Source organism: Theropithecus gelada, chromosome 3 (assembly GCF_003255815.1).
Source record: "Theropithecus gelada isolate Dixy chromosome 3, Tgel_1.0, whole genome shotgun sequence".
Lineage (NCBI taxonomy): Eukaryota > Metazoa > Chordata > Mammalia > Primates > Cercopithecidae > Theropithecus > Theropithecus gelada.
The window spans coordinates 24,455,434-24,468,758 of NC_037670.1; the positions used below are offsets into that span (position 1 = coordinate 24,455,434).

Genomic DNA, 13,325 nt, shown 5'->3' on the forward strand with positions numbered 1-13,325 from the left:
CCTGCTGAACTGAAGTGATGTTCATCAGGAATACTGGCCCATAGTTTTCTTTTGGGTTGTGTCCTTGTCTTATTTTGGTATGAGGGTAATGTTGGCCTCATAGAATGAATTAGGAAGAATTCCCTCCTCTTTAATTTTTTGGAATAGCTTGGTGAGGATTGGTATTAGTTCTTCTTTCTAAGTTTGGTAGAATTCAGCAGTGAAACCATCTGGTCCTTGACTTTTCTTTGTTGGAAGATTTTTTTTCCTATCCAATCTTATTACTTGTTATTGGTCTGTTTAGATTTTCATTTTCTTTCTGATTCAATCTTCACAGGTTGTATGAGTTCTGAAATGTATCCATTTCCTCTAGGTTTTCTAGTTTGTAATAGTCTCTGATAATATTTTGTATGTCTCACTCTTCTTTAAGAGCATGTTGTCTGTTTTTGAGTCTGCATTTCCATACATATTTTAGAATCACTCAAGTTTCACAAAAATTTTGTTGAAATGTTGATTGCATCTACATTGAATCTATTGATCAATTTGAAGAAAATTATATCTTTGATTATTAAGTTTTTCAATACATGAATATATCTGTCCATTTATTTTGGTCTTCTTTTAACAATATTTTGTAGTTTCTGGTGTAAAGGTTCTGCACATATTATGTTAGATTTATTTCCATATTGTAAGGTATTTTTAATGCTAATGAAAATAGTATCACTTAGAGATTTTGATTTCTATTGATGTTTATGCTGATATATAGAACCAAAATTCTATATTGACCTTGTATCTAGCAAAGTTTTCAAACTCAGTTATTAATTCTAATGATTTATTTCCAAATTATCTTAGAAATTCTCTGTAAAAAAATGATGTCATCTGTAAATAAAGTTTTATTTACTTTTTCCCAATCCTTTAACATTTCATTTCATTTCCTTGCCTTATTTACTAGCCAGGACCTCCAATTCCATTTCAGACAAATGTGGTAATATGTGAGGTTTCTTTGTCTTTTCCCCCAACTTCAAAGGATTAAATTTTAAAGTTTTGACGTGAAAATGCATGGTTTACTGTAGATTTTGGTAGATTCCCTTTATCAATTCATAGGATTTATAAGCTTCCTCTTTATTTCTAATTTACTAATAATTTTTAATATGAATAGATATTGAATTTTATTAAATGCTTTTCTTCTGTTTAAAATTATATAAATTTTCTTTACAATGTAAATTTGATTATTTATATTGATTGAAACAAGTTTTCATTCTTAAAATAAATCCAATTTGTTCACAATGTATATATTATTGTTTTATATACTTTTGGGTTTGTTTTCTAGAATTTTATTTAGGATTTTGCATCTATGTTTACCTATGAAATTGGTCTATAATTTTCCCTTTTAAATTATTTTCTAGTTACAGTTTGGTATTAAGCTTTCTTTTGTTTTATCTGAAAAGCTTATGTAAGACTGGCATCATTTTTTTTAATGCATATTAGAATTTGCTGATAAAGCAGTCTGGCCTGGAACTAACTTTCTTTCTTTTTTATTTTTGTAGTTGTCCTTTAAGAGTCTGAGATTTTTCAGTCAATGTCTTTAATAATTATAGGAGTTCAGGTTTTGTGTTTTTTCTTTTGATAGTTTTGGTAAATTATATTTTCCAAGGATATTATCTATTTCAACTAATTTTTCACTTTTATGGATAGGAAATTGATCATAATATTCTATTATTCTTCCAATGTCTATAGCATCTGTACTAATAGTCCCCTTTTTATTGTTGACTTTGGTTATTTTAACCTTCCCTCTCTTCTCTCTATAATAACCAGTGACTTATACATAGCTATTCTTTTCAGAGAACCAGATTTGGCTTTGTTTATCTTCTCTACCATATGCTTATTTACAATTTTCTTAATTTTGTTCTCATCTTTATTATTTTTCTTCTTCTTTCTTTGGGTTTTTCTAACTTTTTTGCGATTGATGCCTTTGCCTCTTTCCTATGGAAGCTCACCAACAGAAACAGTAACATTATTTGCTCCACTTCATATTTACTCTTCTGTTTTATTTGCAGAACCAAGCCTTGTTCAAGTTAGTATTAAAATATAAATGACTCCTACAGCCATCTCTTTATGCAGTGCCATAAAATGTGCTCTAATCAGAAGGATTTTATATTATGTGTTTTTAATTATTCTTGTGAATCCTCAGTGCCCAAATGAATTAGCAATGAATATTTGTCTGTAGATGTCAGGATATTTCCTCATACTGATATATTTCTCAGCATAACCTCCCCTTTAATTTATTTGCTCCTTTCATGATGAAACAAAACCTTTACCCAATTTCACCTACGATCTGAATATTCCCTATTTTTTGGGAACTCAACTCAAATTTCTTTTTTCCTAATTTTTTTTTAACAAGTTTCACTTGTTATCTTACTAACAGTGTATTTAATAAAGTCGATGCTCAATAAATACTCTTGTCTCAATGAATAAGTTTCAGCCTCTTTGTAGCTATATTAATATATTTATGTATCCTAAAAAGTCTAATTGGCAGCTTAGCATAAGTGTTTTTTTAGGTTTTTTTTTTTTTTTTTGAGACGGAGTCTTACTCTGTCGCCAGGCTCGAGTGCAGTGGCGTGATCTTGGCTCACTGCACCCTCCGACTCCCTGGTTCAAGCGATTCTCCTGCCTCAGCCTCCCGAGTAGCTGGGATTACAGGCACACGCCACCATGCCCAGCTAATTTTTGTATTTTTAGTAGAGACGGGGTTTCACCATAGTCTCTATCTCCCAACCTTATGATCTGCCCGCCTCGGCCTCCCAAAGTGCTGGGATTACAGGCGTGAGCCACTGCACCTGGCCCGTAAGTTTTAATTAATATATTTAAATTTTCTTGGCATTTCAGTATTTCTATGTTGAAATATGAATTAGTTTAAAATACTTCATCTGATTACAAAGGTAGCACACACTTGTTTTATCCCAAATTTTCTCAACTGTTTGACTTGAAAAGGGGTCAGTTACTCCATGATCCAAACCTCAAAACTGAAATTTGTATTTTAAGATGTTTTCTCTGTTTATACTAATATACATATGTGATAATTTTCTAAAACTTATACTTTGAATATTTTCTATGCAGTATATTAATATCTATCTCATTCTTCTTACTACTGTGTAGTATAATTATCCAATATCTGATTGAAAGACATAGTTTATTTTCGTATTTTACTGTTACTGAGTGTGTAATAGCTGACATTCTTTGTACTTATAACTGTCTATTGTGAGTATTTCTTAAAAAATGGATTTCTAGAATATCAATCACGGAGTCAAAGGATAAAATTATTTTATTCCCATTATACATGAATGTCAATGCTCTTTCCTTCACATTCTTGCCAATGCTGCAAAATATTACATTTTTTCATTGTTGTTATCTGGCTAGGCCCAGATAACCACGTGTGGTGGTTTATTTATTTTTATTTTCTTTAATCTGTTTTCACTTTTCTTGGATGGTTTACACTTATGGATAGTAAACTCCTGTGATGGTGACTCGTGGTCATCCAGGATCTTTTGCATTGTGTGGGTTAGGATGGGCAGGACACACTCTTGTATATGTACCAGCTGTTGGTTTATGTGATGTTTTTCAGGTCAATATATTCCGTGTGACAATATACCTTCCATCTGGCTGACAACGTGTCATGCACACACTGCCCACACACAATTATATTACAAGGCTGGTAAAACTGAATTGCTCTATTCCAGTGGTTCTCAACTGGGACAGTGTTTGGTTGCAACTTCAGGGACAGTTGGTCATGTCTAAAGACAGTTTTGGTTGTCATAATTGGAGTCAGTGAGGTGTTACTGGCATCTAGTGGGTAGAGGCCAGGAATGCTAGCAAACATCCTGCCATGCACAGGACAGCCCCCACAACAGATAATTAACCCGAAATGTCGATGCTGCCAAGGTTGAGAAACCTTGTGGTCTACTGCAGTGACATTTTAGTGCTTTTATGATTTGTTGCATCACAAGTGTACCAATTTGTGTGAATTTAACATGTTTATTCTTGCTCAAAAATTGGGATGTGTCTTACAATTGATTGATTAGAAAGTATTTTTTTTTTTTTTTTTTTTTTTTCTGAGACGGAGTCTTGCTCTGTCACCCAGGCTGGAGTGCAGTGGCCAGATCTCGGCTCACTGCAAGCTCCGCCTCCCGGGTTCACGCCATTCTCCTGCCTCAGCCTCCCGAGTAGCTGGGACTACAGGCACCCGCCACCTCGCCCGGCTAGTTTTTTTGTAATTTTTAGTAGAGACGGGGTTTCGCCGTGTTCGCCAGGATGGTCTTGATCTCCTAACCTTGTGATCCGCCCGTCTCGGCCTCCCAAAGTGCTGGGATTACAGGCTTGAGCCACCGCGCCCGGCCTGATTAGAAAGTATTATGGTGAATTTTGATTGGCAGAATTGTTTTTTCTTTCCTAGTGATACTTTAAATCATGACGTGCTTTACATCTTACCATCCAAAGTATTAGATTTCAGGAAATATGATATGATTGTGTCTTATCTTTTATCTCTACATATGTATAGTCTAATTTCAGTGTAGGAAGTCTCATGTGTAGCATGACAGTGTAACTGCTGTATTTGTAGGTATTAAAAATCAATCAATGCCTAGCTTTGGACCCACAGGCATTCCACTTTGAGCCTGCTGTAAGGTAAAACACAATATCCAGTGTTGGAAATAATTTCATATTTAGTTTTATGTTAAAGTAGTTCCTCTTAGATTTAGTAAATAGACAAAATATTGATTGAATGTTCACATTTAGGGCGGAATGATTGATTTATTCATTTGGAAGGTTATGAATCATTCCTGTATCTATTGATTTTGTTCTTCATTTATATTCATTACCTTTAAATTCAGGAAAATTATTGAAAATGCAGGGGGTTTCAATGTTAGGGAAACATTTGTTAGGTTTCTAACTTCTTCACAGTAAACCTTCTGTGTTTTCTTACATTTATAAGCAGTCTAATGATCCAATGAATCCCTTACATACTGAATGTTGCGGAAAGGTCATGACAGGAATATCTAGTTTTCAAATCTTGGTTTGTTAAAGATCAGAAACCTTCCTTCCAGATCTTGGTTTGTTCAAGGTGATGATCACCTAAACTAAAGCGTATTCAGACGACGGCTGCTTGATTTAGTGCAGTGAGCTTTTATTCCTGGCTCTTATTGGAGAAAATCTGTAAGTGGTCAGGGGAAAATGGATTTCAATGTGTACTGTCAATTCCTTTTTTTGCATTTGTAAGTGAGAAAAAAATTAGGTGGTTAAAAGGTGGCAGTTTTGAGTTATTAAGAATGATCTGGATTAGCCTCAGCTTCCATGGGTCACTATGAGGTAGCCGCTGATACTTCACATCTGGTTTTGGTTTGCAGTAACTGACAAAGACGCACAATGTATGTATAGCCCTATTGTTAGTGTCGTTCCACTCTTTTAAAGACAAAAAGCTCCCCACTCCAAAAGTACAGAAATATTTTCAACTCCAATTTACAGATTAGGCAAAACCTCTTGAGTTAAGGGTCACTAAAGGCAGCTGAAAAATGTCTTTGCGAACTTCTCAGTGTTCTGGCTGTTAAAGAAAAATAGTAAAATAAAAAGAGCTCCCCAGTGTAAGAATTCCATAAAACAGAGAGTGACGTGTGAGGTGCATTAATGCTTTCCATTCCTGATGAAAAGCTTGAACAGCTTTAAGTAATGTGGAATCCAGTATCTCAAATCCTAGCTCCGTCTGGGAGGTGAGCTTTGGGTGCCCTGACTCCCTGGGATTGGAACAGCAACGCGTTGTCTACAGGCATTCCATATGTGAGTTTAATTATGATAACTTGACTTCTTTAAAGAAGCTTTATAGATGTTTGGGGAGAATCCCACTCAGGACTGTGGGTTTTCCTTCTCCTGCTTTCCTTGGGAAAGGAGCACACAGGACCATGGTTCTCAGAAAGGGAGACACATTCTGTGAACCTGTGCACGTCCCTGTGCCCACAGCGAAGGCCCTGTCCAGTGGTCAGCGAGGCCCACCATTGCAGCCTTCCAGATGGCTCTCATTAGAGTCAAAATTGACTGAGGGAAGCCCCCGGGGCGTCCTGCAAGCCTTAGAGACCATGCTAGGGACAGAGCCCCTGATTTCTAGGAGCTAATGTTTCAGAGAAAATAATAACAGCGCCTTCTAAACACTAGGGCTTTTCTTTTTAGTAACTCAAAGTAATGAATCCCCACCCTCTCCCTCTGCTTCTCATTTACCACCCCCATTTCTCTGCAAGTCGCAGAGGGGAAAATTGAAGTTTTCCCACATCTCCTTGGGAAAGTAATCTGAGGTTGATGGGCAGAGATGTTTCCAGAGAATGGGAGTGGGGTGCCAGCAGCATGGAGGAGCTTGGGGAGCTGCTGGCATTGGGCGTAGAGTGAAGATCAAAGTTAGGGATGGGGGAGGAGGGTACCTACTCTCATGGGGTAAAGTGACCCTGAGGCACCTCTACATTTAAGGGGTCCAGAAAGAAAAAGGGTGGAAAAGAATAGGAAGGAACTGTTGATGTTTCCTTCTTAGGTCCTTTCCATAGGGTCAAAATACTGTTGTAATTTTGGCATATTTTTCTCTCTATCCAATATGCAAGTTGTTTGTTTGGCTGAATACTGCTTTGCTTCTTTTCTGCACCTCCAGTGACCGACAATGCTTAGCACATAGCCAGTGTCAATCAAGATTTGATGAATGGATGAATGATCATACAGAAGGAATATTTTCTGCTGTAGCAACATTGTAAAAGTTTCTTCTTGAGTAAGGAATCTTCTGATGGTATGCCAATGCCCGGTCATTGTATAACAAATCACTCCAGGACTCAGTGGCTTAAAATCACAATGATCACTTTATTATTTAGAATCTCTCATGGTTCCAGAGCTTGACTGGGCTGAGATAGATATTATTTGCTTGGAGTCTCTTATAGGTTTGCAGTCAAGTGCCAGCTGGGGCTGGATTGATCTTGGTTTCTTCGTTTATACCTCTGGGGGTTGATGCTGGCTGTGGGCTGGGACTGATACCTGGAACAACTACAAATGGCCTTGTCACATGGCTTGGGCTTTCTCCCCGTGTGGTGGCTGAGGTTTAAGAGTGGCTGTTCCCAAGAAAATCAAGCAGAAGCTCTATTCAGGTGGAAGTTCTTATCACCTTTCCGAGGTAGCCTTGGAAGCCACATAGCTGAACTTCTGCTGTAGTCACAGCCCCACTCAGATTCCAGGAGTGAGAACATGGACCTCACTTTCTGATGGAAGCAAAGCCAGTGTCATTTTATAGAAGGTTATGCATGAGGGGAAATCCTACTGGGCCATCTTGGGAAATACAGTTGCCATGGTGACATGGCAAATGTCTATAAATGCAATCAATATGCCGTTCTAATGGTTTCTAATAAGTACGTGTGAAACCAACCCAGTTGCCTAAATAGTTTGGCTGGAAATAATTTTAATCAGAGTTACTTTGGAAAATTACAAGGACTAAGCTGTATACAAATGGGAGCTATTCTTTTTTTTTTTTTTTTTTTTTTTTTTTGAGACGGAGTCTGGCGCTGTCGCCCAGGCTGGAGTGCAGTGGCCGGATCTCAGCTCACTGCAAGCTCCGCCTCCCGGCTTCACGCCATTCTCCGGCCTCAGCCTCCCGAGTAGCTGGGACTACAGGCGCTGCCACCTCGCCCGGCTATTTTTTGTATTTCTTAGTAGAGACAGGGTTTCACCGTGTTAGCCAGGATGGTCTCGATCTCCTGACCTCGTGATCCGCCCATCTCGGCCTCCCAAAGTGCTGGGATTACAGGCTTGAGCCACCGCGCCCGGCCGGGAGCTATTCTTTTATATTGAAATCCAGATAAATCTGCTGTAAACTTATCACGATGCCAGCAAAATAGAGGATGTATACTCATCCACTCATCCACTCATTCATTCATTCGTTCTTACAGCTGGTATTTTTTTTTTTATTGACTATCCACTTGCTTACAGGTAATATTAGCTCAATTATTGAGACGAAAATCTCGTAAGATACAGATTTGGGAGGTCTCTTAGAGAAAATTTACCTTCCTCACTTCCCAATGACCCAATCTGAGAAGACAGCCCAAAAAAGCCACTTCCACAGCTCAAAGGGCCTGCAGCGAGACTTGGGAGACAGGTGGTGATAGTGGGGAGAAGAGGGGTGGGGAGCAGATGACCTCCTGCTCTGTCTCTCTCTCTCATCTATTCATAGATATCAATACCATCCATTGTGTGTCTGTGTGTCTGTATATGTGTGTCTGTGTTTGCCTGTGTGTCTGTATGTATATACATGTGTGCGTGTATGTGTGTGTTTATATGTGTCTGTCTTTGTGTGTATGTGTGTGTCTGCATGTGTGTGTGTCTGTGTGCCTGTGTGTATGTGTGTCTGTGTTTGTGTGCTTCTGTGTGTCTGTGTGCATATGTCTGTGTGTATGTGTGTCTGTGTGTGCATGTGTGTGTCAGTTTAGATGTGTGTCTGTGTATATGTATGTGTGTTTATGTGTGTCTCTATGTATGTGTGTTTATGTCTGTCTGTCTTTGTGCCTGTGTGTATGTGTGTCTTTGTGTATGTGTTTTCACATGTGTGTGTCTGTGTGTCTGTGTGTATGTGTATGTGGGTCTGTGTGCATGCATGTGTCTGTATGTTTGTGTGTGTGCTTCTGTGTCTGTGTGTGTATGTGTATATGTGCATGTCTGTGTCTGTGTGTGTATGTGTACATGCATCTGTGTGTGTGTGTCTGTGTGTGTGTGCATGTGCATGTGTGTGTGTGAGAGAGTGATGGGGGAGACACTGGTTCCTCACAACTTAAGTCCCAGCTATCATCTTAACTTTGTGGATGGTCCGCAGGCAGTTTAAAAGCAAATGAAGGCACTCATGCTGGGTACGTTCTGTTCAGAACTGAGGGACTGGCTGGTGCTTTGGCCATAGCTGGGCCTGGCCACATCCCTTCAGGGGAGCCACAGCTGGCTGGACTGAAACTGGCTGGGCCTGTCCCAGTGCCCTCCTGTCAACTGCTGTTGAGAGAACCTTACCTATCCCAGGGGAGTCCCAAGTTCAAGTCAAACTCTGGGTTCTTGAAGGGCTCTCCTGGACTAGCCACTGACACAGCCAGTATTGCCCTTCCCTGATACTCCCGGCTCTGTGGCCGGCTTCGTTCGTTCATTCGTTCATTCACTCATTCAGCAAGTGCTTGTTGAGGGCCATCACTGACACAGTCATGAGGGAATCCCTGGGGCTCCCCTCCCAGTGTCAGCACTGGGGCTCCAGGAAAATGGGTGCCTTCCATCTCCAGTGCATTTTAGTTTCTTCTTTGAACAAACCTGCAAAGTTACTGGTTGATTGAAAAAGGAAAATTGGCACAAATGAATTAAATGACGCATTGGGGTCACCGAGCAGTTGGGGATGAAGCCAAGGTCCCTGATATCAGGATGCTGCACGGACTCTTCCGTTCGGAGACATATCACGAAGGCTCCCCACCTCCAGTGCGTGCCAGTGAACCCCTCCTGTGAACTAGAGGTTAGCCCTGCACTCACAGTCCTCAGTTCCTACCTAAGCCAGCTCATCATTAGCAATTCGTATTGTGCTTGCTGGTGGTGCAGAGCCCAGGGTCGCTTTTTCTTGAGCCAGCGTCTTTTATCTGCAGTTGCACCCCAGCGAAGCTGGAACTGGAATGTACGACTGTTACAGGGTCCAGGCCTCCTCCCATCTAGTTTGCGATGCCTCTCACATGAAAAGGTTATGTTTGTTTCCCTTTAAAAATAGCAGATGAGCAGATGAAACACTGCCTTAATTATCCTTCTGTAGAACACATTGAAAACGAGCCTCCGTGTTCTACTGGCAGAGCGAGAGGAAAATGTATCCTAAACCACAGTGGGTGAAGCCTCTTCAGATGTCGGTCAGAACCTTACCCACACCCAGCCCTGCCCGACAGCCCTGAACACAAACAAACAACTGTCACCCATTGACCTCACGATTCCTTGGTATATGAACCAAAGTGGGAGGGGAGAGAAAAGGAAATATTGCAGATATTTTCAAGTACAAGCAAAGACAGAAAGAGGAAAGTTGCAAACTTGATTATATTTCTTTTTGCTTAAGTGTTTTGATGACCAAAGAGTCAGTGTAAATGTATAGTAAGTGTAACAATATAATATTTTCAAGAAAATCTGCATATGAAGTTTTAAGGCTTATTTTACTTCATATATACATAAAGTACCATTTTTAGAAGCGATATACTCCATGCATATTCCAAAATACTACGCAGTTTTTTTGAGAAAGGAAGGGACCATGAGGTATTTTTCACATCTAACGTATTATAGTATAATCCATATTCCTCCTATAACACTTATTTCTGGAAAGGATCTACTCGTTTCTGAGTTTAGGCAGGTACTAGCTCTGACGTCAGTATTGTGTACAGAGAAAACAAACAGCCTCTAAATTTACCAAATTTGATGCAACTCACATTTGGCAACATATCGAACAATCTAAAATTATTGTAAAGTGGAAAATTGTTCAGGCTTTGAAATCATTAACAGTGGCATAAAGCAATTATACAATTTGCATGGTCAAGTCTCACCCCCCAGATTTATGCCTTGAATCTTATATTCAGATCTGTGTAATTCATCTTTACTCCTAAAACATGTATATTTCTTTATGTTCTATAATAATGAAGAATTCAAATTTTTCCAAAAGAAAACCCATTTCTGCATTATAAATGTTAGATCTTAATTTTAACAAGTAAAAAATGAGACCACTTGGTGAAATAATGTCAATTCGAAGAATTTAAATCAAGAATGAGGCATACTAGTATGCGCTCTAAAGGCCTTTTTGAGGGACGTTTAGCACCCTCTAGTGACAACAATTCAAGCCGTTCAAAGGGAACTTCCCTGCACAGCTCACGTCTGGTTTCTAGCTGGCAAGTCAACAATGCAGTGTAGTTCTTTGGGCAGGAGGTGTTGCTTCCTAAAATCCTTGAGGCAGGATTATTTTTGTAGCTCTAAATAAAAGCTGGAATAATCTCCACCAGGCAGCTGCGCAGTGGGAAAACCATGATTTATCCCTATTGGCTGTAATATGTTTTGACTTATCACGGCCAGTCCACTCCGAAAGAGCATTTCTAGTACCCCTTGAACACTGCAGCCTTTCCCAAAACATGTGCTGAGATCTGTGTGGGCATCAGATGACAACAACCAGTTTACTGACATCATCATTTCAGTTCAAGTCGGTGCATTTAACAGGATTTAACAGATTTTCATATGAGTGAATTGGAAAAGAACTGGCCTGCCTTCACGTCAGCTGCACCTCTGTGTCCTCTGCGTTGCTTGCAGTAGGAGATGATACAGTGTGGAGAGGGTGAGGTGTGGAGAGGGGGTGAGGGATGAGGAGGGCTCGGGCGGAGAGGACACTGTGTGGAGTGTTCCATGTAGCAGTTACTGCGCTGAGACAGACTCCCAGTATCCTGTGCTCCTGACTTCAAGCACAGGTACAGGGCTTCATTGCATCCGCAGGTAGCCTGGCGATACTCATGCAAATACAAATGAATTTGTGGCAAAGATTTTTTGCCTCCGCTTCATTTCTGATTCCATTTGTGATAGAAATAAATTAGCAAATAAATCATTGGATGAGGTGATGTCGAATTAAAGTCCACCTCAACCGAAAACTAAAAGCCGATTTTAGGAAGCAGCAGGAAATATTATTAATGCAGGCTTCTCCATGAATTTCTCTCAGTTGAATACTATTATAGTGCCACTTATGATCTTTCTTTAAGAAGTAATCTGTATTTTCTTTGAAAATAATTCATAAAATAGTGACAGATTAAGACAAAAACAAGTGATGCTGTTTAGTATCTTATAGGTGAGATTGACACAGTTCTTAAAAAATCATTTAAAATTCTGGCTAGAAATCAAACAAAATTAATTTCAACAACCTGGGATAAATTGTCAGTTCGGCCAAGGATGGTGACAGGGGACAGTACCTGGGAAAGCATACTTTGGATCTGAGTCGGGGGTGGAGGGGGATGCTAGTCAGATACTTTCGTGAATCTTAATGATGTGCCCTGTGGGTATGCCAAGCCTTATGGGCACCAGTGGCACCGTGATGTCTGTAACATCTATGCTCAGCTATACCCAGTTACATGGATAAAGAAGTTAAAACTCATTTAATGGTTTCCAAATTATATAGAGAAGCCTAATAGTTGGAACAATACATTTAAAATTTCTTTTAAACTAAATAATGGTGACAAAATAATTACTCTCCTCTTAGATTTCTTTCTTAAAACCACAGATAGTACATTGGCATATTTGGAGTCCTTGATAATGGTTTTAATATTCCTGCATTTTTAAAGTCATGTGGAGTTGAGTAAGAGCAAAATTGGCATAAACTTGAGAATGTGTGGGATGCTTATGAAATTGTGTTTATTGAAATCATTGCTCCATGTGAGCTGATAGAACTGAACTGACGTGTGCTTCAATATTAAGGAAATTGCAACTTGCTGTTGAGAAGTTGAGGATTTGGTATGTGATAACAGCTTCCTTGGTTTCTATTAGTTCAGATCAACCAAGAGACTGAAGAATACATTCACCGCTTAGAGAAAGTGTTGAAACAATGGTTATTTAAATTGTAATTGGATTATTTCTTAATGTGCTGCTGGGGGATATGGCACTCCCCCCAACCCCCCCCCCCGCACACACACACATGCTCATACACACACTCACACACTCATACACACATACTCACGTAGTTGTATCCAATGGAGTGAAGCTATAATCATGAAGTATGCTGTGAACAGAAAAGCCGCCCTTAAACAGCACTGACTGGGTGCCCTTGAGGGCTGAGCGTGTCTTAATGCCGCGTATGTTCTCAGGCAAATCCACCAACTGCTGCGGATGGAAAAGTTCCACAGAGTGCTGGAGTTTTCCATTGTGCGGCAGCTCCAGATGCTTGATTCTTATCTACAATCTCAGTCATGTTCCTGGCAAAAATCCTTGGGACGTCGTTCTTGCAGGGCTCTCATGAATAATCCAAACACTATGCATTTTAAATTCATGTGTCATCTTAAGGACAATATACAGCACTTTTATCCTATTGTTTTGTCGTTAAAAACCTGCATTTCATGGGTCGCTCCCAGGCTCGAAGTTTTACGTGTGCAGAATTTGAGGAGACTGAGATAGGCTTCCCGAATGCCGAGACACGTGGTAACTGGATAGAGCCCTGTAATCCTGGCTTCCTGAGTGCCTACCAGAGTTCCTGGCAGGAAAAGGCGTGCCATTAATATCACCTGAATGGATTAATGCTGCATGGATGGCCTCCACAAAACTCATGAGCG

General features: G+C 39.7%; 1 protein-coding gene across 2 annotated transcripts in view; it reads left to right on the plus strand.

Moving 5' to 3' along the window:
- Nucleotides 1-13,325, plus strand: part of ERG (ERG, ETS transcription factor) — a 263,757-nt gene that overhangs the window by 145,678 nt on the left and 104,754 nt on the right. The window lies entirely within an intron of this gene.